This window comes from Heterocephalus glaber, unplaced genomic scaffold (genome assembly GCF_053883595.1).
Source record: "Heterocephalus glaber isolate CG9 unplaced genomic scaffold, H.glaber_assembly_v1.0 deba00001472, whole genome shotgun sequence".
NCBI classification, from domain to species: Eukaryota; Metazoa; Chordata; class Mammalia; order Rodentia; family Bathyergidae; genus Heterocephalus; species Heterocephalus glaber.
In genome coordinates this window covers 15073185-15097655 of record NW_028258315.1, presented here as the reverse complement: position 1 = coordinate 15097655, position 24471 = coordinate 15073185, and the positions used below count along the sequence as shown (strand labels likewise).

General features: G+C 39.5%; 1 pseudogene; it reads right to left on the bottom strand.

The window, feature by feature from the left end:
* Positions 1-4840: 4840 nt before the first annotated feature.
* On the bottom strand, positions 4841-6427 carry LOC147826207 (prefoldin subunit 4 pseudogene; annotated as a pseudogene).
* Between the last annotated feature and the right edge of the window lie 18044 nt (positions 6428-24471).

Here is a 24471-nt window from a genome sequence, read left to right as displayed (position 1 = left end):
AAATCAGACACAATTTAGATGGGTATGCTGCTAAATAAAATGGAAACGCAACTGCCCTGGTTGAACAGTGGGGTGGCAGGAGTAGGTTGTTGTGGAGGAGTCTTTGCATCTGTAGGGAGCAGAGTTAGAAAACCACTGACCTTGCCAACTTCCACTTTTTAGAGATGGAGTAAAACAATGCTCAGCAAACAGACTGTGGCGGTCTGATAAAACAAGGACAAGAACTATCTATCCTGACATTCAGAGTGATGCTCTTTCCAGACTTTTAAATAATCAGTGGAGAACACAGGTCAGTGTGCATCATCAACAGGGGCATTTGAAGAGATATAGAGATACATAAATTCAACAGAACGCAGCAGTACTATAATGGAATCTGGGGTAACCTGGCACTCTATTTAATAAGAAAATTCTAACCATTTCTTCTTTTCTTAGTAAGTTAATAACAAAAGTAATTTTTTTAAATGCAGCTTAGAAATTATAAAATAAAAAGTGAAACTACTCCCTCACTCCAATCCCAAACTCCTCTCTAGAGGTCACTGCTAACAATTCAGGTATTTTTCAATGACTGTACACCCACACATATCCACAGATGTATCTAAGGGGGCTGCTGTTATTTATTGTAAAAAAATGTAATGTTGTGGTTTATATGTAGGTGTCCCCCAAGAGCCGCACGTACTCACAGGCAGGACTTTTGGAAGGGAATCGGATTGTAGAGACTTACAGCTGACTTGACGTTAGGAAGTGGGGACTGGGTGGAAGAGGTGGGTCACCTGGGGTGTGGCCTGGGAGGAGTTCTCTCTCTTCCCGATCTCTCCCTTCATTCCGTCTCTCTCTCCACTTCCTCTATGCCATGCAGTGAGCAGCTTTTCCTCAGCTTTGCCCCTCTGTCATGCTGTTCTGCCCTGGAGTCAATGGACTAGGAATTAAAACCTCTAAGCCAATGTAAACCTCTCCTCCTTTAATTAGCAGGTATTGTCTCAGTGATGAAGAAAGTGACTAAAATGTACAAAGAGTACTTATGTTGTCCTGAAACTTTAAAAAAAAATAGAGACATCTTTCCATGTGAATATACCCTCAGTCATAGCTAACCTAACTGAAATAAAATATATAAGAAGTTTTTGAGATACAAGATACAGATGAGAAAATCTGAAATGGGGTTTAAGCTTGATTTATGTTATTGGAAACATCAGAACTTCAGGAACTGATTCTGGACTTGTGTATCAAGAGACACAGATACTTGTTTAACTTCCCAGAGAACATATCATGCTGTTGTGTCTAAGAATCAGTGAATAACTAGGCTTTCTCTCTAACCGTGTACAAAACATCACTGCAAAATGCTGCACAGGGGACTGGTGGGATGTAGCTCAGTGGTAAAGCACTAGAGTGTGTGAGGCCCTGAATTCTATCCCTGGCACCATGAAAAAAATGCCAGATAAAAATGGTGATGAGATGCCTGACAAAAAGGAATTTTAAAGCTTTAAAGCTTAAGTAAGAAACCTGGAGGTTTCCAGACAATTGCCTCCGGGTTATGGGGTCCACTGTACTGTTCAGAACAAAGATGTAGAAGATTGTGAGCACACAAGATGGCCTGAAAGGATGAGAATAAATACAGTAGAACATCACAACCAGGAGTGGTGGTGCCTGCCTGTAATCCCAGCTCCTGGGGAGGCTGAGGCGGGAGAATTGCACGTTCAAGATCAGCTTGCATAACTTGGCCAGACTCTGTTTCAGAATAAAATAATTAGTGCTGGGGTGCAACTCAGTGGCAAAGTGCTTGCCAGCACATGGCCCTGGGTTCAGTCCCCAGGACTGAAACAGAATGTCGGGAGCCAACAGTGAAAGAACCTGAAAGTAACTCAGTGCTTCACATTTGGGGGTGGGAGGGGAAGAAAACGTCACCGGGAACAATTCTGAAGATTTATGGAAAACACACAAATGGGGGCTCATAAAATGGAATTCCATCAGTTTTCTAAAGAAAGGTTTGAATCTTGCGCTCTTTTTCATCATCTGTGTTTTTGTCGGAGTGGTCTTTACAGTTTTCTCCATGTAAATTAGGTAGTTTGCCTTTTCCTCAGGAGCTTCTCACTCTGGAGTGAGACGTCTTATTCACTCTTTGATTATGTACGTTGCAAGTATTTTTTCAGGGTCTGTCGTTTGTCATTAATGTTGTTTTATGATATCTTCTGTCATACAGAGATTTTGAATTATGAAGTCAAATGTGCCAATTTTTCCCTTTATAGGGAAGCTCACATTTCTAATAGTCTTTCAATATCAATCTGTAATCCCCAGTCACAGCCAGACTAACTGCAGCAGCAATATACATTTTTATTGAAAATAAATCATTCTAAATTTAAAATGCAAATTTATACTTGCTGTTGATGCCTTTGACTAACAACATCAATCTTTATGGAGGAAAATAAAATTCTTCACTTAATCTATGTACAGCTCAGAGAAGGCTCTTGAAGGCCTCAATAAATGGTGGTTATTTCAGACTGGAAACTTTGGCAGGATTGAAAACCCTTCATTAAAAAGCCCAAGCAGAAACAATTTTAGCTTCTTACCAATATGTCCATATCTCTCAAAGTTCCTTGTCTTTGTCAGCTATTGCTCAAGAGCCTTGCCCCTAAAAATCAAGATACTGTATTATAGGCTGCTGTTAACATATAAATAATTATTAAACCTTTATTAGCAATAAATTCTTGGGATGAGCCCTTCCATTATTTTGAGGAAGTTGGACACAGGAAGATTAAGTTTTCTTGTGTGAGATAAGACTGGGAGAGGTCAGTGACTCTGTAGCTCTGGAAAAGTTGAGGTCTTCAAGGGAAGTTCCATTAGGTGGCTCAGGAAAGCCAGTGCTCACTACAAAGACACAGGGTACATAAAAGTGACGAGCACCATGTGAGGGAAAGGGATGATGAGGAAGGGGAGAGAAAGGAAAAAAGAGATGTCAGGATTGAGAAAAATTTGAAAACTTCATTTGCTCTTCTCATGTATCTTATACAGTTATTGTCTGATTTCTCTGCTACAGAGTGAGGCTCAATATTCTACCATATTTACCTCCCAGCTGATGATATATAATAGGCAATCTGACACCGTTTGGTGTGTATTTCCACACAAATTGTGTTTATATCCGCTCTGCATTGCCATGTGACTGGAGCAATGATATTCTCTGAGGCTGTCAAAGTTAGGGATAAATTTTAGACAGTACTACATAATTGTTTGGTCTAAAAATGAAATTAGGAAGAATTAGAAGGAATTTGTTTTATCCGTGGCATCAACGTCCTTTTAAGGCGTGATTCCAAGATGTGAGAACCCAGTTGAGATTCTCTGTTCCAGTGGAGCTAAACAGTGATGACAGGTATCAGTGGGGATTCTTTCTCTCTCCATTTCATTGCCTCAGATAGATGGAAATAAGGCTGTATTGGGACTAAAAATATTGTCCAAAGTCAGCAGGGGTCACAAATGGGCAAGCAAAGAGCAGCCATCATCATCATATGATAGCTCTAGAAAAGTTACACTATTTTGGTGCCCTAACTCTGGAACCAGACCCTTTTGGTTAAAATTCCAATGTTGAGACTTGCCAGTATGACTATGGGTAAGCAGTTTAATGTTCAAGGTTCTCAGTTTCTCTGCTGGTAACAGAGACATAGCAATTACATCTGCCCACAGTGATGCCCAGTGGACCAAAGGAGGCCAGCAGCTTGCACACGAGCACAGTGCGGTACTAATACAGTCATTAGCACTGGTTTACTTTAAAAAGCCCAAGTTGTGCAGAGTTTGAGTGTGTATCTGTGTGCCGGTTTCTGAAATTCTGAAAGTGTCAATCTTAGTACAGGACATGTGCTTTAGAACCATAGGTGTCTTGACTGTCAAGAGTCCATATTCCCCAGCAGAACTCCCACGGAGGAAGTATTCTCGCACACCCTGACCTGGAGTCCTGATATAAATATACCTTAATTCATAGGTTGAACAGAACATAGGAGGAAGAAAGGAATCAATATTTCATACTTTCCAGCCAGTGGGACTTTACTGCTTTCCACACCCTGTAGCTGCAGACGCAGAGCACTGAGAGCTTTCAATTTGTGCCTCCTCTGTGAAGGGAGCCACTGTGGTACAGTGGAGCCCATATGGTTACACCTAAGTACAAAGACATTCCCTGGTTTGCATCCATTCACTTCTGCCCTGATGGCTCAAATAACTTGGGGAAGACAGACATGGGCAACAAACACAACCAAAACAGTATCTTTCATCTAAAGGCATTCACAACTTACACAGAATTCCACACCATGAAAGAATTTAAAATGCAGAGAAACTTACGAGATAATTTTTCATATCACAAAAATATTAATCACAGGCTGGGTATGGTGGCGCACACCTGTAATCCCAGCTACTCCAGAAGCTGACAGCTACTGGGAAGATTGCAAGTTTGAGGCCAGCCTGGGCAACTTAGAAAGATCCTGTCTTCAAACAAAAGTAAAAAGGGCTGGGGGTGTACCTCAGTTGTAGAGTGTCCAAGGGTTCAATCTCCAGTACTGGAACAAACAAACAAAGATTCCCTAATAGAATTCCTTTAAATAGCAAGTTATTCTATCACATTAAAATACTATTTTTTAAAATATAGAAATGTAGAAGATTGTTTAACTGATTTTAATAACATGACATGAAGCCCCTAGAATTGATATAATCATTATGCAAAATACATAGACGAATACTGTCTTCTTTTAAAAATATAAAATAAATAAGCAAGACGTGAAAATAGGCAAGTTTCCACTAAATAAATGAAAACTTTAAAAAAGGAAAGTTTTCCTTTCCATGTCATTTGAAGAAGGGAAATTATCATTTTTAAACAATATTCAAGTTTATTAAACAAATTTTAAAAGGTATTATAAAATGTTTAACTTTCATTAGCTTCAAGGTTTATGGTGCTGCCAAATTTTGCATATAACTGAACTTTCAAATCTGTTAATACCCGCTGAATTGATTCTACTCTGGATTCTAAGGGATCAATTTCTTCTTGCAAATTTTTCTTTGCTTCTTCTAACATGTCTTGTGTTTCTTCATGAGAATGGCTAATGAAAACGTCACCAATCTGGTAAGGTATCATTAAGCTGTCATCTGCGAGCATGATGTCGTCACAAGCATCTTCTAAATTCTGGAGTTGTCTCTTTTTTATTTTTATTTCTTCCTTTAGCTCTGTGATTCTACTCGTATTCCATGCAAATTTATTTATCTTTTGTTGATCTTCGAAAGTAACACTGACATCTTCTGCGGCAATTTCATGTATCACCTAAAAATACATATTAAAAAGATGCGCTGAGTTTGATCCCCAGCTAAGCTTCTTATCAGCTGAGTCACTACAGCACTAGCAATTGGTGTGTCCAAGTTTCTCCACTACCTTCTTCATGGTGGCCACCATCTTGGGCTAAAATACTGCTAACTTACACAAATTTACTGCTCACAGCTTTTCTGACATTTCTGTTTCTTCATTTTTTTATTACTATCAAATAACTCAAATATCAGGTCTTTTGACCTACAATACTATACGGCAAATTGCATTTGTGTTATATACTTAAAAAGTTTTCTATTCTCTTTCTCAAGCCTGTGGACCAATTTCCAGATAAGTCATGTGAAATAAAGGTGAGGTTTCTCTCTGACCTGGCTGATTTGTGCTCTCTGTGTGACTGATGGATTCGTTGCCAAGTATCCCTAGCCCCTTGCAGACATGTCAAGAAAGATGGCTGTGATGACCTAATTAGAGCAGGACTGAGGGGGGAAAGCCCAAGCTGGGTCTCCAAAGTGCCTGTGATCAGCTATTACTAAAGTCCCCAGGCTTTCTCTACTGATGAAAATGTCAACCTCAGGAAGAAATGTCGGCCACGGCTTCCCAAAACACAAGTACAAAGAAATCTGGAGAAATGTCTTTTTAAAAATCTAATTCAAAATCACTATGAGCGTTAGTAAGAATTTTGCAAAGGGCTATGAACTTTTAAAATATCTCTTTTCTCAACTCTTCCAGTGGTCACACTAATCAAATAATCGCCAACTCTTTTTCCATATGGGCCAAATTCTTTCTATCAAAAATGTGAATAGTGTGAATGGAATCCAGATTCCAAAGTGTCTAGTACCTTCCCGTTACTACTATCATTAACCTTCATAAGTAGCCACTGTCAAATTCCTTTCCTTTCCTTTTTATCTAAGCCATCCTGCATCATTAGCACACGCAGTCAGGTAACATACAGCTTGACATATGTCTGACTTCCCTTGTGATGGAGGATGTTGCATAAAACCACAGCACTCTTTGTTCCTAGGTAGGAAAGCATGCTTGATATACCACGTCAGGTGAGTAGAACAGGCAACAAGGAAGCAGGACTACTTAGCAAATAATTTGATGGGAAGAATGTCTCCAAGAAGTGTTTCTTTGAAGCTAAGCATTGAAATACTAAGGTATTCATTACATTTTATTCTAATACATATGTTAAATATTTTTCTAAGTAGAGTCCATCTTTACCAGAGTAGGTTTTAAAGCTTACAGCAAATGCACCTCAAAACAGATCACCTATTCTGCACTGGAGAATAGGCACACATGGACCTCCTGGACACTTTATTTCATTGTTCATTTCATTTAGCCAGTCGTTCCCAGGAGGGTGGAAAAAAAAAACAAGCCTTATAAGCAAAACTTTCTCTACTCAGCCACGCTGGTCCTGTTTTTCAGCAACTACTAGTGATGTTTCAAGAAGAGCAACTTATCCAATGCACTGCACTTTCCAGAAGGAAAACAGCCCAATAGGGCCCAGGATTTAGCTCAGTGGTTTCACTGCCTGCCACGCAAGTGCAAGGACCAGAGTTCGATCCCCGGTACCAAAAACAAAAACAAAAACAAAACAAAAAACAGCCCAATCATTAGTTTCCATCCCCCAAATTCACTCTGAACATGAATGCACATCTCCAGGTGAGCAAAACAGAGAAATTTTGGTCATGTTGGCCACATCCTCATCCCTTCTTGGTGCTGTTATCAACTCAGGGATGCCACCCGAGCCTGCCACAACGAAAATTCATTCCAGCAATTTTCTCCTGCCGGCCTCAGTATATCCGGAGACCCATCCTCAAGCTTGTGTTTCTCTGAAACCACTTCTAGTTCCAGGGATAGTTTGGGAGCACATGCTGAAAACATTCCAGTGGATTTCTAGTCCATGGATAACCAAACCTCAAGTTTTTGAAAATCCCACAAATTCTTGCCTTCAGAATCTGGACCTTAACTCCAACATGTCTCCAGCCTTACCCTGGGACACTGCTCCTACACCACATGTCCCTTGGCATACACAATCCAGGTGAAGAACTTAGTATTTTCTCTTTGGGCACACTTATTCCTTTGTTACCTTCCTTTCTCCTTCTTTATTCCTTCCTCCCTTTCTTTCTTCATTCCTTCCTTTCTTCCTTCCCTTTTCCTCTTTTCTTTTCTCTCTCTTTCTTTTTATCTTCCCCTGCTTAATTTCCAATTATTGCTTAGACTTTTGCTATCATTCTTTATTCCAGGATGTATTCCCTTGATTCCCTAAACCTGAATCAGGTAACCTTCCTGGTGCTCCAAGAGCACCCCACCCTTCCTCCTCTGTAACACTTTGACTTGATACACTTATCTGTGTTGTCAGAAGCTTCAGTCTCCACTGAGGACAGGGACCATGTCTGTCTCCTCCACAGTGTACCACTGGCCTTGCCGAATTGTAGGCAACAACAGATATTTGTGGAATAGATGAATCAATGCATACAGCAGCCCTCAGCACTCCGAAGGCATCAGACTGGATTTAGGAGGAAGATAGCTGAGTGCCAGACACATATTCAACTCAAAACTCTGGTCTTCACTGCACCGAAACAGACTGAAGGAATTGTGAAGTGGGTGCTCACTGGTGAAACTGGTGATGTTCAAAGCAAACAGACTCACTGAAGTCTTCTCTCACATAAACACGGCCTGTGGTGGTTAGCATGGGAGATGGAGGTGGTGCTGCACAGTCCCCCATTTGAAATTTAGCAGCCAAAGAGCATTAGGCAAAATTTCATTCTTATTTTTGCTATAGCAACAGCCCAGAAATCTTGAGGGGAAAAAAGTCACACATAATATCTTCTTCAAAAGCCAATGGACTGGATTTTTTAAAGAAATGACAGAAAAATAATAGAGATGAAAAATGACCCTGTTAAACCAAATCCTTAGAGAATGGCCTTTATCATTCATTACTATTGCTGTGAGGTTCACACATATAGATGTGGTTTTTTTAAACCTGACTAAAATATTTAGCTGTCCAGGGAGAAAGATTCTTTCATTTTTTTTCTTACACTTTACTAAAAGAGTTTATGTCAACTGAAAACTGGATTAAACCAAAACATCAAATAATGAGTTATACTTGTCTAGAACACGGTCATCATTTATCATTTACAAAAATGTCACCATTAGCTATTTCATGAGTTTTAAAGTACCCGTTCTGGAATAAGTCATTTTATCCAGGCAGAGAAAGTACATTTTGATATAGAGAAACAAAACAAGGATACCATTTTTTATTTATAAGGAAATGTGGAGATTTCCAATAAAACAAACTAATAACTGACAGGAGGTATTTAATATGATTTATATAGGCTTTTATTATAGCATGCACATTTTTAGATGAAAGTAATTGCTTATACTACCTCTTCTTGAATATAAATAATAACATTAGACCATATACTTAATGAACACTAAATAAAACCTATTCATACACTCAACCACTGGAAATGAGAATCAATCTCCAAAATGCTCCAGCAACATGAATTCTTCTAATGAAATTTTTGCTTTATTTTCATGAGCTAATAGTTTTGAAGGACATCTAATTGAGAACAGAATGTCTGACCCATCAGAGCAGAACACTTCTATCCAATGTGTCATCTACCTATGATGTTTGGATCTAGACATGTGAAGCACTTCTACCATTGCACAGTTTCCATCCCAGTATAGTAACGCAATTTCTGCACTTCTTTTTGGTGGGTACAAGCATTTCCACCTAAATCAGAGAGGACTCACATGCAGAACTGTGAAATGAAAAGGTCTCAGGAACAGAGTATGGGCAGGTCATTCAAAACCCTCACCTGCCCAAAGCCTGTGCAGAGAAGAACAAATGAATGAGGCCCAGGATGAGCAGGGAGCAACTAAGAGTTGAGGACTGAAAAGCTAAGAGAGCAAGGGCCTGCCTAGAAAAATGCTGGAGAGAGGGTGGTGGTGGTAGGGCCCTGTTTGAAGGGTTGTTACATGATAGGTGATTTACGTAAAAACACTTTGTCAGAGAAAGAGTTGATATTTTTCACTGCTGTGCTGCTGATGTCTACCAAAAAGAACTACATGTGACCAAAGTGGCCTAGAGTGGAGCACTGGCATGAATTTCTGTGGCCTGATGGAGTCATTACAGGAGCAAGGACAGAGTCTTCCCAATGCTTCTTGAAAGAAAAACTGAATAGACTTACTTTCTCTATCATAATAGAATTGAGATAATTCAAGTTTTATTTCTTGGTCTTTACTATCACTTTGCTATTGAATTCTTTATTTCAAATGTACTGTTTGAATTCAGGGATGGATAGTGTTCTGGATGTAGGAAACACAAACTGTGACAAGTGAATTTGATTCCAAGCAGGAATGGACTCAGAATGGAATATGTCTAGCTGAATATGATGTACCATGGTCTCTCTGCTTGTTGAGTTGAACACGCCCTGCATCTATTTTCAAGGTAGCCTATGTCCCCTATTGTTAGTCACTTCCCTGTTCACTCACAGTTGTCGCTTTGGATTAGCACAAGTTCCTACTGAAATACAGTCCAACCTGTCCATCTTTCTCTTGCAGCTATACTATTTGCTTTTTGGGTTTTAAAAAACTTCTACATACAGCACATCATCTTCTAAAACTTTGTTTTGCTTTTTTTTTTTGAAGAAGCTGCGTGTGTTTAATAAGTGTGTAGTTTGTGTTTGCTTTTGCTTTTATCAAAAGACAAAACTGCAACACATTCAGTTAAATGATCTAATTGGTTTTTCTTTGCAACTTGTGAACTGAGGCAACATCTCTTCTAAAAATGTAGACAAGACAGTCTAATAAGTTAAGCAGAAGAAGTTGGCTTTATAGCTGAAAAAAGATGAAGAAGGCAGAAATGCGGAATAAAAATTGGGTTGGTTAGCCTCAGGTTGCTTCAGGTTATAGTACTTGTCAGGGTGAAAGCAGAATAGACTTCCTTATGCTGGTTAAAACAGACTTGTTTGGAGATCTGGTTATTATCTCTCTCTCCTGATTTCTCAAAAGATCAGATAAACAGTTTTGGTTTGGTAATGAAGAACTTCAGGAAAAGTGACTACATTTTCGTTCAACTTGGTTTGGTTTCCATTGGAGTTAGTGCAGGAGCAATCTACCAAGAATGGATTATTTTGTCTGTGAAATGAAAGAAAGATCACATTTCGTTTTTTTCATATGTGGACATCAATTGACCCAGCATTATTTAGTGGGGGGAAAAATAATTTCTTCACTCTTCTGCATTGCTAATTTTATAAAAAAATCAAGTGACTGTACTTGTGAACTGTCAGGACTCTTCCACTGGTTTGTCTATCACTGTAAGGATTCTACATTGTCTTCTTCAATTTATATTAAGTTCAAGTCTGACTTTTTTCTTTAGACTCTCTCTTTGACTGCTTGTGACCTTTAGCATATGCACATAAATGTTAGTATGTTAATTTTATTAAAAAAACAAAAATCAAAACAAAGGACAACAAACACAATTACAATTTTGATTATAATTACTTTGAATTTACAGAAAAATTTGGAGAGAATCCACATTCTCATCTGAGGCATCGGGACAAAAATCAGATTTAGAAGCTGAGCCTCTTGGTCCCACTCTCTTTTATCCCCCTGACTGGTGCCCAGGGCGCTGGCATTAGCACAAAACTCTCATGACACCACCTCTTGGTCCACGCGCTCCCTGTTGACCAGTGACAATTTCCTCAAGCTCTCAGATGTGAGGAACACTATCATGGGAATAAGAAAGGAGGGGGAGTAATGGAAGGACAGCCCCTTCCCCCAACTGTTCACCCCACAAAGTGTTCTAGGGACCCCAGAGTTAGAAGTTAGTGAAGCAATGATGTGTACAAAAAGAGCCTTGGATGAGAAGTCCTGAGACTGGGTTTGGAGAAATCGCTAATTGGCAGGTTCTTGTTAATTCATTTTAAGCCAAAGTCATTAAATCAGAAAGCTTTAACATCTCTTCCTGCTTTGAAAATAAAAGACAAACTCCAAGTGTCAATGTGGCCATTTCCCTTGACACATTATGCTGTTAAAATTCCAGACAATGGACAGCCACAAAATTATTAAAAATAAGAAGGAAGCTAGGGATGATGGCACACACCTGTAATCCCATCATTCTTGGGAGGCTGAGGCTGGAGGATCCCAAGTTTGAGTCCTACACCCAGGCAACTTAGCAAGACCCTGTGTGCGGGGGTAGGAGGCGCCCAGCCCCTATAGAACTCAGTAGAACTTTTGAAAAACTAGCATAGGTCCCTATTTCATAAAAGGGGGCCATAAAAATAGGCACAGTTCTTCAATACAGTTTCGTCAGAATTTGTATGTAAGTTCTTCACCAAATGTCTGAAACTTAGAAGCCCTTATTTCATTTTTTAAATAATGAAGATAGAATTACCTTTATTATGAGCTCTAGCTTCCAATTTTCCAGTCCCCTGCAGATTCATGGCCCCATTCTTGAAAAAAAAAACAAAACAGGCACTGGGAGGCAGAGTCCTGACACTAGAGAGGAGGAGGCATGTGGTGTATCATCCGATCTACACTTTCATGTAGAGGGTAAGAGCCTGTGGTTCAGGAAGGTTTACCCAGGTTACCAGTGAATCAGAACCAAACTAAGCTCAGACTTGAAGGTCCTATCCTTCATTCACAATAATCTTTGATTGCCTACTTTCCTCACTAAAGGGGATCAAGCTCTGGCTCCACAAACTCATTTGGTCAGGTTCTACGTTTTGTTCTCTGTTCTTATCCCATACCCAAAAAGGTATCATCTTCCACTTGTTCCTCCATGGATTGCCTCATTCCTTATAGGAGAGGGTAAGTGAGGGCATTGACCAAAACTTTTAAAGAACTTCATAATTTCTTAAAAGAATAAATTTATCTTCAGCTTTGGAAAGCAAGCTCCATTTTATTCTTCCAGAAGTCCTGAGAACCACACTATAGTGATAAGTAGAAAGCCAGCCCTCTGTAATTTTCAAATATTTATTCTTTGAAAAAAAAGTTTATTCACATTGATGATATCTCAATTTTGAAAAGGTTTCTGGTAAGCTACTTAAATAAATAATTTTCATAAAACAAATTAGATGCTCTATTATTCTAAGCAGCAAGATATTTCCTATTGCTTTGAACACAGAGAAGCTGACAACTCAGGATGCTTTCAGTCAAGTCTGAGCCCTGGGCAGAGGAAAGAGGCTTTGTGTCGGAATACAATTTTCAGTTTTTATCCTTGTCAAGCATATAAGGCAAACCATGTCACTTAATAATTATTAACTACAGTGAATGTGTTCAAATTTTTTAAAGTAATGTTTAAATTACTAATTATTATATTATATAATTATAGTACATAAAAATTATTGAATTGTCAGATAAACAAAGAAATAATCTTGGCAAGTCACAAGCTATTTCCTGGCCTCAGTTTCTCACCTGTAAAATGGGAGGATTGAGATGATATCTGAAGTCCTCCCAATAACCCATCTCCTATGCATTTATCTACCTTCCATTCCCCTTCATGGTGCAAAAAAAAAAACCAAATTGAGCAACACCATTATTTTATCATATCTATTTTTAATATTCAGCATCCTACCTTTTATTATTTCAAGAATGTTTTCAGTCCCAGGGAACACGCCGAATCAGCCTGCTGCAGACAGGCAGGTCTGTGCACGTCCTACCGAGGTCCCGAGTCACGCGGAAGATGCAAAATCACCCCGTTGCAGGCAGGCAGCCACCTGGTTCCACACTACAAAGACGCAGAGGACACCAGACCACCAGACCAAGGTACTGAGTCCCACTGCTCCTGGCCCAGAGGTAGGGGCTTCTTGGTCACCATCCCTCCCGCTGCTCCCAGCCCAGAGAAAAGGGCTTTTGGGCCACCTTCTGTCCCACTGCTCCTGGCCCAGAGGAAGGCGCTTCCAGGCCACCATCCCTCCCACCGCTCCTGGCCCAGAGGTAGGGGCTTCTGAGCCGCCATGCCATTGCTCCTGGTCCAGAGGAAGGGGCTTCCCAGCCACCATCCCTCCCGCTGCTCCCAGCCCACAGGAAAGAGCTTTTGGGCCACCATCCCTACCGCTGCTCCCAGCCCCTGTCCCACCTCTCCCAGCTCAGAGGAGGTAATCCATGCAGGCGCTAACAGGCCCCCCGCATAAGGCAAAATGAGAAAACACATAAATAAATCTCAAAACCAGACTTCCAGATCACCTACAGCAACCCCAAAGGGAAATGACATGGAACACTCTGATACTCAACCACCTGGACCCACTGAACTGGCAACAAAAGGGGATCTGGAAAAAAGGAAATTAGAAATAATTTCTCAGATAACAGGAGAAATTGTGCCCCTAGTGCAAGACATGATTAATAAATCTAGAGAGGAGCTCAGGAACATGATGGAATCCCAAAATAGGAAACAAATGGAATCCATAACACAGATGCAAATAGATTTCCAGGACATGAAAAACTCCACTGAAAGTCTACACAGAAGAATGAGCCAATGTGAGGACAGAATTTCAGATATAGAAGATAAGATTGCAATTAGTGACCAGGAAAAGAAAAATTGCTTCAAAATTATAAGGGAACATGAGAAATCAATCCAGCAGCTGCTAGACAATGCAAAGAAGAATAACAAAAGACTGATTGGGCTCAATGAAGAAACAGGAGAGAGTGCAGATGATATAAAAAAATCTCTTCACAGAAATAATGGCAGAAAACTTCCCAAGCAGGGGAAAAGAGCTTGACATACAGATAAGTGAGGCATATAGGACTCCAAATAGCCTTGATCAAAAAAAATCTACACATAGGCATATAATTGTTAAGATTCCAGAAACACAACAGAAGAACAAACTTCTCCAAGCAGTCAGAGAAAAGAAACAAATCACATACAAAGGAAAGCCCATCAGAATCACAGCAGACTTCTCAACACAAACCATCAAGGCAAGAAGAGCTTGGAGTGACATATTCCAAGCCCTAAAAGAAAACAGCCTCCAACCCAGATTGATGTATCCTGCAAAACTATCTTTCAGAATGGATGGAGAAATAAGATACTTTCATGACAAAGAGCACCTTAGGAACTTCGTGATTACCAAACCAGCACTCCAAAGAATTTTACACGATATCCTAGCAACAGACATTGAGGATCACAACCCCAGGAAGCAAAGCAGAATGAACTCATCTGGCATGACAAGAAATTAAATGTAAAAGGGGAGAACCCAATAAAAAGAAAAAGTCATGGCAATGACAAGTCAATATGTTTCAGTTATAACCATCAATGTTAATGGTCTCAATTCACCAATCAAAAGAAATACACTGGCAGAATGGGTCAAGAGGCAAAATCCAACAATATGCTGCATACAAGAAACACACTTAATTCAAAAGGAAACTGAAAGTTAAAGGGTGGAAAACAATACTCCATGCGACAGGAACCCAAAAAAAAGCAGGAGTAGCTATCCTCTTGGCAGATCAAGTAGATTTCAAACCAACACTGATTAAGAGAGATGAAGAAGGACACTACATCCCTGTAAAGGGAAGAATCCAAGAGGAAAAGATGACAATCATAAATATCTATGCACCAAACACTAGTGCACCCAACGATGTAAAACAAATACTAACAGACATGAAAAGTCATATATGCACTAATACAATTGTAGTGGGGGACCTCAACACCCCACTGTCACAAACAGATAGACCAACTAGACAAAAAATAAGTAATGAAATACTAGAACTCAATCAAACTCTTGAACAAATGAACTTAACAGATGTTTTCAGAGTCTTCCACCCCACAAAATCAGAATACACATTCTTCTCAGCTGAACATGGGTCATTCTCCAAAATAGACCACATACTCACACACAGAACATGTTTAAGTGAGTGCAAAGGAATTGAAGTTATCCCCTGTATATTATCAGACCATAGTGCAATGAAATTGGAGATCTATAGCAAAAGAAACTCAAAAAAATTCATAAACACATGGAAATTGAACAACACACTTCTGAATAACCAATGGGTCACAGAGGAAATTAAAGAAGAAATCAGACAGTTCCTTCAATTAAATGACAATGACAATACAACATAGCGGATTCTATGGAACACAATGAAAGCAGTCTTACAAGGGAAATTCATAGCAGTGAATACGCATATTAGGAAAACAGAACGAGCCCAATTAAACAACCTGATGCTGAACCTCAAGCTTATAGAAAAAGAAGAGCAGGACAACCCAAAAGCTCATACAAGGGAGGAAATTATAAAGATCAGAGCAGAAATCAATGCAATGGAGACTAAGAGGACGATACAAAAAATCAATGAAAAAATTCATTCCTGGAAGCAAGCATCACCTTGATCCCCAAAGCAGAGAAAGACCCAACTGAAGAAGAGAACTATAGGTCAATCTCACTAATGAACATAGATGCAAAAATCCTTAATAAGATACTGGCAAACAGAATGCAAAAGATCATCAAGAAAATCATACACCCTGATCAAGTGGGATTCATCCCAGGGATGCAGGGATGGTTCAATATACGAAAATCAATCAATGTAATACACTATATCAATAGACCCAAGGACAAAAACCATATGATTATCTCCATAGACGCAGAAAAAGCATTTGACAAAATCCAACATGCATTTATGATAAAAACCCTACCAAAAATTGGAATAGATGGTCTCTACCTCAAACTGATAAAAGGCATCTATGAAAAACCAACAGCCAATATCATACTAAATGGTCAAAAACTGAAATCCTTCACACTCAAATCAGGAACAAGACAAGGATGTCCACTATCACCACTCTTGTTCAATATAGTTCTGGAAACATTAGCCACGGCAATTAGACAAGAGAAAGAAAGAAAAGGAATAAAGATAGGTAATGAAGAAGTCAAATTGTCATTATTTGCAGATGACATGATACTCTATATAGAAGACCCCAAGAACTCCACCAAAAGTCTTCTAGACTTAATAACCAAATTCAGTCAAGTAGCTGGTTACAAGGTTAACACACAAAAATCAATAGCTTCCTCTACACGAATGACAGACTTACTGAGAGAGAAATGGGGCAAATAATTCCTTTTACAATAGCATCCAAAAAACTGAAATACCTAGGAATCATCCTAACAAAAGAAATCAAAGACCTCTTCTCTGAAAACTACGGCACTCTGAAAAGAGAGATTGAAGGTGATATCAGAAAATGGACAGACATCCCCTGCTCCTGGGTAGGAAGGATTAATATAGTGAAAATGGTCATACTTCCAAAACTCCTATATAGATTTAATGCAATTCCAATTGAGATCCCAGCAGCACACTTCATGGACCTTGAGAAAACAATCCAAAAATTCATTTGGAACCAGAAGAGACCCAGAAGAGCAAAAGCAATTCTAGGTAACAGAGACATGGCAGGGGGTATCACAATCCCCAACCTGCAACTATACTACAAAGCTACTGTGATAAAAACAGCATGGTACTGGCAAAGAAACAGACCTGAGGACCAGTGGAACAGATTAGAAGATGCAGAAACAATGCCAGACACACTCAGCCATCTCATCTTTGATAAAGGAGCCAAACACCCTCACTGGAGGAAAGATAGCCTCTTTAATAAATGGTGCTGGAAAAATTGGGCTTCAACTTGCCAAAGATTAAAACTAGACCTATATCTCTTGCCATGCACTAAACTAAAATCAAAATGGATTAAAGATCTAAATATTAAAATAGAAACTCTGAACCAGTTGGAACAGAGGTTAGGTAGAACCCTTGAAGACATCGGTGTAGGAAAAGATTTTATGAACAAAACCTCAGTTGCCTGTGAACTAGCACAAACAATCAACAAGTGGGATCTCTTCTTATTAAAAGGCTTCTGCACAGCAAGAGAAATCACCAGCAGTGTGAAGAGACAACCCACAATGTGAGAAAAAATCTTCACCTGCTCTTCCTCAAAGGTCTACTCTCTTGAATCTATAAAGAACTTAAAAAGATCAGACCTCCCAAATTTAAAGACCCAATCCAAAAATGGGCATCTGAAATGAACAGACATTTCTCAGACAAAGAAGTAGAAATAGCAAATAAATACATGAAAAAATGTTCAACATCACTGGTCACTGGAGAGATGCAAATGAAAATAATGCTGAGATTCCACTTCACTCCAGAAAGAATGGCTGCTATCATGAAATGAACCAATAACAAATGCTGGCGGGGCTGTGGGGAAAGAGGAACCCTGCTCCACTGCTGGTGGGAGTGTAGACTGGTGCAACCACTGTGGAAATCAGTATGGAGATACCTCAAAGAACTAGGACTAGAAATCCCATTTGACCCCACTATTCCACTACTGGGGATCTTCCCGAAAGAATTAAGAGAATCATACCACAGTGATATATGTGTGCCCGTGTTCATAGCAGCAGTTTGTAATAGCTAAAACTTGGAAACAGCCCAAATGCCTATCAACTGGAGACTGGAGAAAGAAAATGTGGGTTTTTAAAAAACAAAATGGAGTACTACTCAGCCATAAAAAATGAGAAATTAGAGACATTTATAGCTAAGTGGATGCACATTGAGGTGAAATAAATAGGACACACATGTGTAAATACCAAATAGTCTCTGTGGTGTGGGAAACTGAAAATGTAAATAAGGACTAAATGTATAATAGGTAATGTGAAATAGGAAGAAAAGGGGCAAAGGGGAAGGAAGTGGGAGGGCTAGGGGAAAGGATAGAAGGGAATGGGATTAATATGAGAAAATGGAAAAACAGGAACAAAATCTTTGTAAATAGGGAGGAATGGAGGGGTTGGAGGGCTGGGCAAGGGTGAAAAATAAGAACCAAGAGAGACTATGTAAAGGTGCAAATTTCCAATGATGAATGCCATTATATTGTATACCTAAAATGTACCAATGATTAGAATGAAGAATTGATAATGTAAAATAGGAAGAAAAGGTCCCAAGTGGTAGGGGTAGTGGGAGGAGCAGGGGAAAGGAAAGCAGGGAAAGGAAAAATGCTGAGAAATGAAAAATATGGAAATAAAGTCTTTGTAAATAGGGAAGGGTGGAGGGCATGAAGGGAGGGCTAGGAATGGGGCAAAAATAAGAATCAAGATGCATTATGTGTACAATTCCCAATGAGAAATGTAATTGTGTTGTATACCTACAATGTACCAATAAAAGAATTTAATTTAAAAAAAAGAATGTTTTATATACTTAAAATCAAGGCAATTATCAAACCTTTACTAACATTAAAAAACACGTATGCTACAAAAATTGTAGAGAATATAGCATAATTTTGAAATGGAATGGATGGCTTTATACCACATGATGTCCAATCTTGGGGATCAATGCAATGGAAAGACTGGTGAAGACAAGAAGCACCCATGTTCAAAGTAGTGAAAGGTGAGTGGCCTGGACAGTGGGAGGAAGGACCATGGAGAACTTGCTCCAACTCACTTTTTCAGACAGCTGCATTTTTTTCCAGCTGGGAAACATCAGATATACTTATTAAGACCTGGCCCACTCTACCAAATTATTTTCAATTCTAGCCTTCTCAAAGTCCCTGACCATGGATCAGATATTCTTTCAGCTTTTAACGTTTTTCCCCCAAGGCTGCTAATACATTAGTTATGACAATGGCAAAAGGCTATATTCCCTGCTAAATTAACCCTCCATTATTCGGGTCTCTGAATACCGGGTCAAGAACAAGATCACTAATTCAATTGAAATTAAAATGTTAATCAAGTTACAGCTCTGCACTTAGCATTGAGAGATGGAATAAAGCAGTAATGGCAAACCTTTTAGAGTTTTCAATGATACAAACATCCTACTGTGTGGTATGTGTACCATAGGTTTACCGCCACTAGAATAAGGCCAACAAACCATCCTTAAATGTTGTATGATATATACCATGAATAATAAATGCTCTTTTAAAACACTGGGAGATCAGCTTTTTGTAACAACCAGGAACTGTGCCTTGGATTTCAACTTATTTAAATGCCAGCTTGTTGACTGAGAAACCAGCCTTTATGGCCTTCCGATACATGTCCTAGGAAAGGGTCACTTGAGCATGTGAGGAGGCTCAGTGGTAGCTGGTCAGGTGCTTCTGCTCTGAGGAGGTTACAAGGCCCCCTCTCAAGGACAGTAGGTGGGATCAATAAGATGAGAGCAGCTGAGCAGCTGAGCAGCATTTTTTTCCTTCCATTTAATTAAGACCAAGTAACTCACCTCTTCTGAGTTGAGATGTTTTCTCTTTAGAATACTAATAAAACATTTGTAAGGGACTCTTGGCTATTGGGGTTCAATAGTTTTAGAACTGAAAGAAGAAGCATATACCTTATCTATCAGACTATAACAAAAAACCAGAGCTGGAAGAAAGGATAAACTTTGTATGATATTGATTTTACTTCCCCAGAATACTCAAGTCAAGGGGGAAGAAAATAGATTTTTGTGTTCACACAAACTTTGGAGAAAAAAAATTAATTGTGATTAGAGGAAGTTCAGGTAATGATCTGATTGCCAAAAACCAAAACAAATTGTATGGTGAAGTTACTACAATTTCAAATTTATTTGGATTAAATCTGTTAGCTGCTCTGACTGGAAGAACTTTAGGAGCAAGAACACTTTTAGTTATAACATTCTTCTGGTTGCATCAGTTTAAGGTGTCTTAAGAAAAGGATAGTTTTATTATATTTAAAAATTGAATGGTCCTAGCAGCATATTCCCCAAGTCTCTCATTTCAGAGCTGTGTAGTTTCTAGTCAAGAAAAGAGAAAATTGTATTGAAATAAAATGCTCTTTTTATTTTGAAAACTTTCAAAATGAGTAATTACAGGACTGTGGACTTAGATGCTAAGAGAAATCAGAAATATTATATAAACCTTACATATGATATATAAGGCCAATATATATAGGCACAGAGTGTTATAAATTATATAATAGTAAGATTATACACAATAAAAATGTATTATGAAATACTGTATTTCTTGCTATGGTTTGAATTTGTGTCTCAAATTTCATGTGTTCTAGAAACTGTGTCCCCAATGTAGCAGGGATGAGATTGGAACCTTGTGGGAGGTTACTGGGTCCTTAAGACTCTGGCTTTGATATAAAATTGAGCTCCTTCTGTCACACTGGCTCAGTTTCTCTTGCCATGTGATGTTCCCTGACATATTATAATGCAGCAAGAATGCCCTCACCAGATGTCATGCTCTGGAACTTCCCAGCCTCCAGAACCATGAGATAAATAAATCCTATTCATTATATATTACCCAGTGTATGGTATTCAGCTATGGCAACAGAAAATAAGCTAAAATAATACTATATAGTAGAATGCTGCATACTATATAATGTATTTTACCACATATATTTACATAATTATTTTAAATACAAATTCTAATATATATACACACACATATATGTGCATACACATGCATGCATACATAAATAATAAACCATCTTGTCCAGCCAATATCCGAGAACTTCATGTATTTTTAGAACCATTTCGTCTTTTTCTTCCCCAAATTCTGTCAAGTAGATATTATTATCCCTTTTCTGGATTAGTAACTAAGGCTGAGAGAGATTAAGCATTCTCTGGAACTCCCAGTGAGTATATAGCAGATCTGGGTCTTCAAACAAGACTTCAAATTCTAACAGGCACAACCTTAGTGAAATACTGCATGTTTTTCCTACCTTTTTTCCTGCCCTACTTCTGTGGATATGCAAGGAACCTGGGAATATTATCTGTGGGTGGGTAATCGTGTTGTCTCTGTCCCTTGATGGGGCAGAAGAGAAGTCAGAGAGAGAAGGTAAAGAGGTGGGGGAAGAGCCCTGGAAATGTGGAAGGGAAAACAGTCGGCAATGCAATATTATACTCAATATATTTGGATCTCTTCTTAGCTTGGAGCTAGGCTCTTTAGGTAAACATGTTTGTTTATATTTGATCCTGAGATTGATTTTTTTTTTTCTTTAAAGTTCTGATGTGAAGTTTGGAAATTGTGATTTGAAAACAGGAGAAAGCTATATTACTGTTATTTATGAGCTTTCTGAAAGATTACTTTCGAAGTTCCATGGGTGACTGGCAATAATAAAAGGGAAGTCAACTATGTCAAAGAAAGGCAGTTGTGCATGTATGTGTATGTGTGTGTGTGCCTGTATGTGACAGTGATTTGTCTATTGTGTGTGTTCATGTGTGCATGTACTTGTGTTTGAGAGGGTGATGTGTGATGTGGTGTATGTGTGCATATGTGTGTTTTGTGTGAGGGTGTTGATTGCATATGTATGTAGTGTCTATGTGTGCGAGACGTCACACAGGGGAGAGGCCCAGCTAGGTCAGTAGGAGAGGCCTGGGAATTTCCATTTTCTCTTCATGGGCAGGAAAGATCTCATAGAGGCACAAGAGGCTGGCTGGATCAGCCCCAGTGATCAGTGGAGTGGCAGAAATCATGGTCAGATTGTCATCACAGCCTGTGTCCTCCAGCCATCTGAAATCCACATGCTCTTGAGAGTAAAACAAGCCCTAGGTAACTCTTAAGAGTTTGGTCAAATAAAATCCATGCAAATATATTTCATTAAAGGATGAGCATGCTATCTAGACAATGTGCCCACTCTGAGCTGGCTCCTTCAGTTATCTATATACTCACCCTGCAAGGTTGAAATTACTATTCTGTATTATAGATGAGAAAACGGGTCCCACAGAAGGAGGTGATCTAACTAAGGCCACATGCTGTTGGTGGGGTCTGGTCAGCAGAAGCTACAAGGACTTTTGGCATAGTGGACCCAAAAAGCAGTGACAGCCTTGTCCAGGGTGGGTGACTCTTCCCTAAAAAAGTGGTTCCACTCACAAGAGGCCATGAAGTCCTACTGATAATACATGGGAATGGTTTGGGAACACATGTATGACTCCTCAGTGAAACTCCCCCAAATAGATCTAGGGATGCACTGTCAGGGGCTTGGGCCCTGCAGCAGCAGGTAGCAGTGAAAATCAGAAAAATATGCACTAGTTTTGCCAAATTATCATTTTTAAATAAAGCCAAGTTTCCCTTGGAAAAATCAAAAGATAAGTCTGCACGTCCTAATAACATAAAATAGCACTTATATAGTCAGTGCGTTTTTGCAAAAGGCTGATTACAAATGAACTTGGAACACAGAGAACAGCCACCTGCCAGTCTTCCCACTTACCCTCTCCAGTCTCCTTCTGCCCCACCGCCCTCCTCCCAGCTTGCCAGCTCCATCCTGCAAGTGCCCCGGCATCATGAAGGTGGTGAAGCCTTCACTCCTGGCTACATCCTGGGGCACGACAGTGGCTCCTTAAAAGTCACATGAGTGCTTCAGATTATTGAGAGTTCATACACAGCCCAGGAATCAGCTGTTGGTCCTACTAAAGTGCAGACTTTGATTCAGTCTGGAGCAGGGTCCAAAAGTCTACATTTCTATTAAGCACCTGCATTATGCCCATGTTACCAATCTATGGTCCATGCTTTGATCAAAAAGACAAGGAGAGCTTTTTCTTGCTGGTTATTTGTTGCAATTCCCAGTACAACTTCAGATTACCAGGAGTTGGAAAGAAACTAAAGAGGTGAAGAAGAATGGGAACCCCATCCTGCCATAGGCAAGAAAGCACATGTCAACCTGGAAATCATGTCCAGGTACAACTATGATGTTGCTCTACCACCAACCAGGCACACTCTCCACTCCACCCACTGCCACCACAGGACAGTGGTGACATCCATAACTGGGAATGGTGGTTGAAAGATTTTCCCAGGTGGGCGAGTGTCCTATGCTTCTGCTATCCCTCTAGTGCTTGCTCATCTCTACTCTGCAGCTCATTTCCTCATTGCTTCCATCAGCCTAATTAGGTTTGTATCAGTCAATATGCAAGTTACCAAGATTTCGCACTCCATGATTGTAATTGCTGAGATTGCAGTCTTTGAAATCAAGGCTTTACTAAGAGTATTGCTATGGACTTAGCTCTGTTCATAATTGTTAACTGCCATTGCTACAGGTACAACTCTGCTTTAGTGTAAAAGTATGGACAAAAAGAAAAGGATAAACCTGTAGAAAATGACTACACCCAAGGGCTACTTGATGACCATATAATTCTTCCTGCTTTTATGCATTAGGATGGTCTCTGCCCTTTCCTTAGAAGTCTTTCATTGTGTGATGGTTTCCTTATATCTCACCTTAAAAATGCTCCTCCTCCAAAGCAATTATAGTTTCAACATCTGCTTGCCATTTTATTAGGCTGCTGATGTTTCACCACACAATACTTCACTTGTTTGACTCATTCATACGTAGGTTTTTTTCAACATGGGCCATAAGGAGTGCTTAGAGGAAGCCCACCTCCTGGGAAAAGATGGTGTGAACTTTTGTCTTCTAATTTGTTTATAATCACTTGAGCAGGAGAAGAGGAATAGTTGATGACATTTCGACAATAATAGCAATTTAGGAACTAAGAGAATGAGAAATGAAAAGTGGCTTAATGCCAACAGTGAAAATACCAGTATTGATTATAGTTACTTAAATTAATAACCAGGCTTCCACCTAGATATACATGCCTACATCCTGAAATACTGGATGTTAGCATATGTTTTACTTGACTCACAAAGTAACCTGGGCCCAAGTGCAAATGGATAGACAAGCAGCAAGATGACGGTCCTGAACCACAGGAGACACATTTTGTATGCCCAGTGTCCTCATCCTTTTGGCAGTCTCTTCAATTATTTATACCACTCAGCATAATGGTTTTTGTCCTGTTTCCCTTAGGAATATGACCTGAACATTCAGATCTACTTCGAACTGCACAGGGAGACTCCACCATTGTTTTTATTTCTTCCTGGCAACAGCCATATCCTGGAGGCCTTGGCACAGTGAATGTTCCAGCCCTGACCCTGGCTTCCTGCTCTCATCCTTCTTTCAGGTCTTTGCCTCAGTAGTCCTCCCTCCTCTTCCTCTTCTCCCTGAGACTTGGTTCAATTCTCTCTTTTTATGTTCCTTACAATCCATGCTCGCCTATTTTACAATTTTTACATTCTATTGACATTACATGCACATGTGTGTTCCCTCGTATACAATGAGGTCCTTGGAAGGAAGGAGTTTGTAGTTTTGTTTGTTTTTTGTGGTACTGGGGATGTAACTCAGGGCTTTGTGTCTTACTAGGTAAGCGCTCTACCAGTGAGCTATAATTTTATTCACTGTTGTATGCTCCAACAATGTTTAGCCTGATACATGACCCTT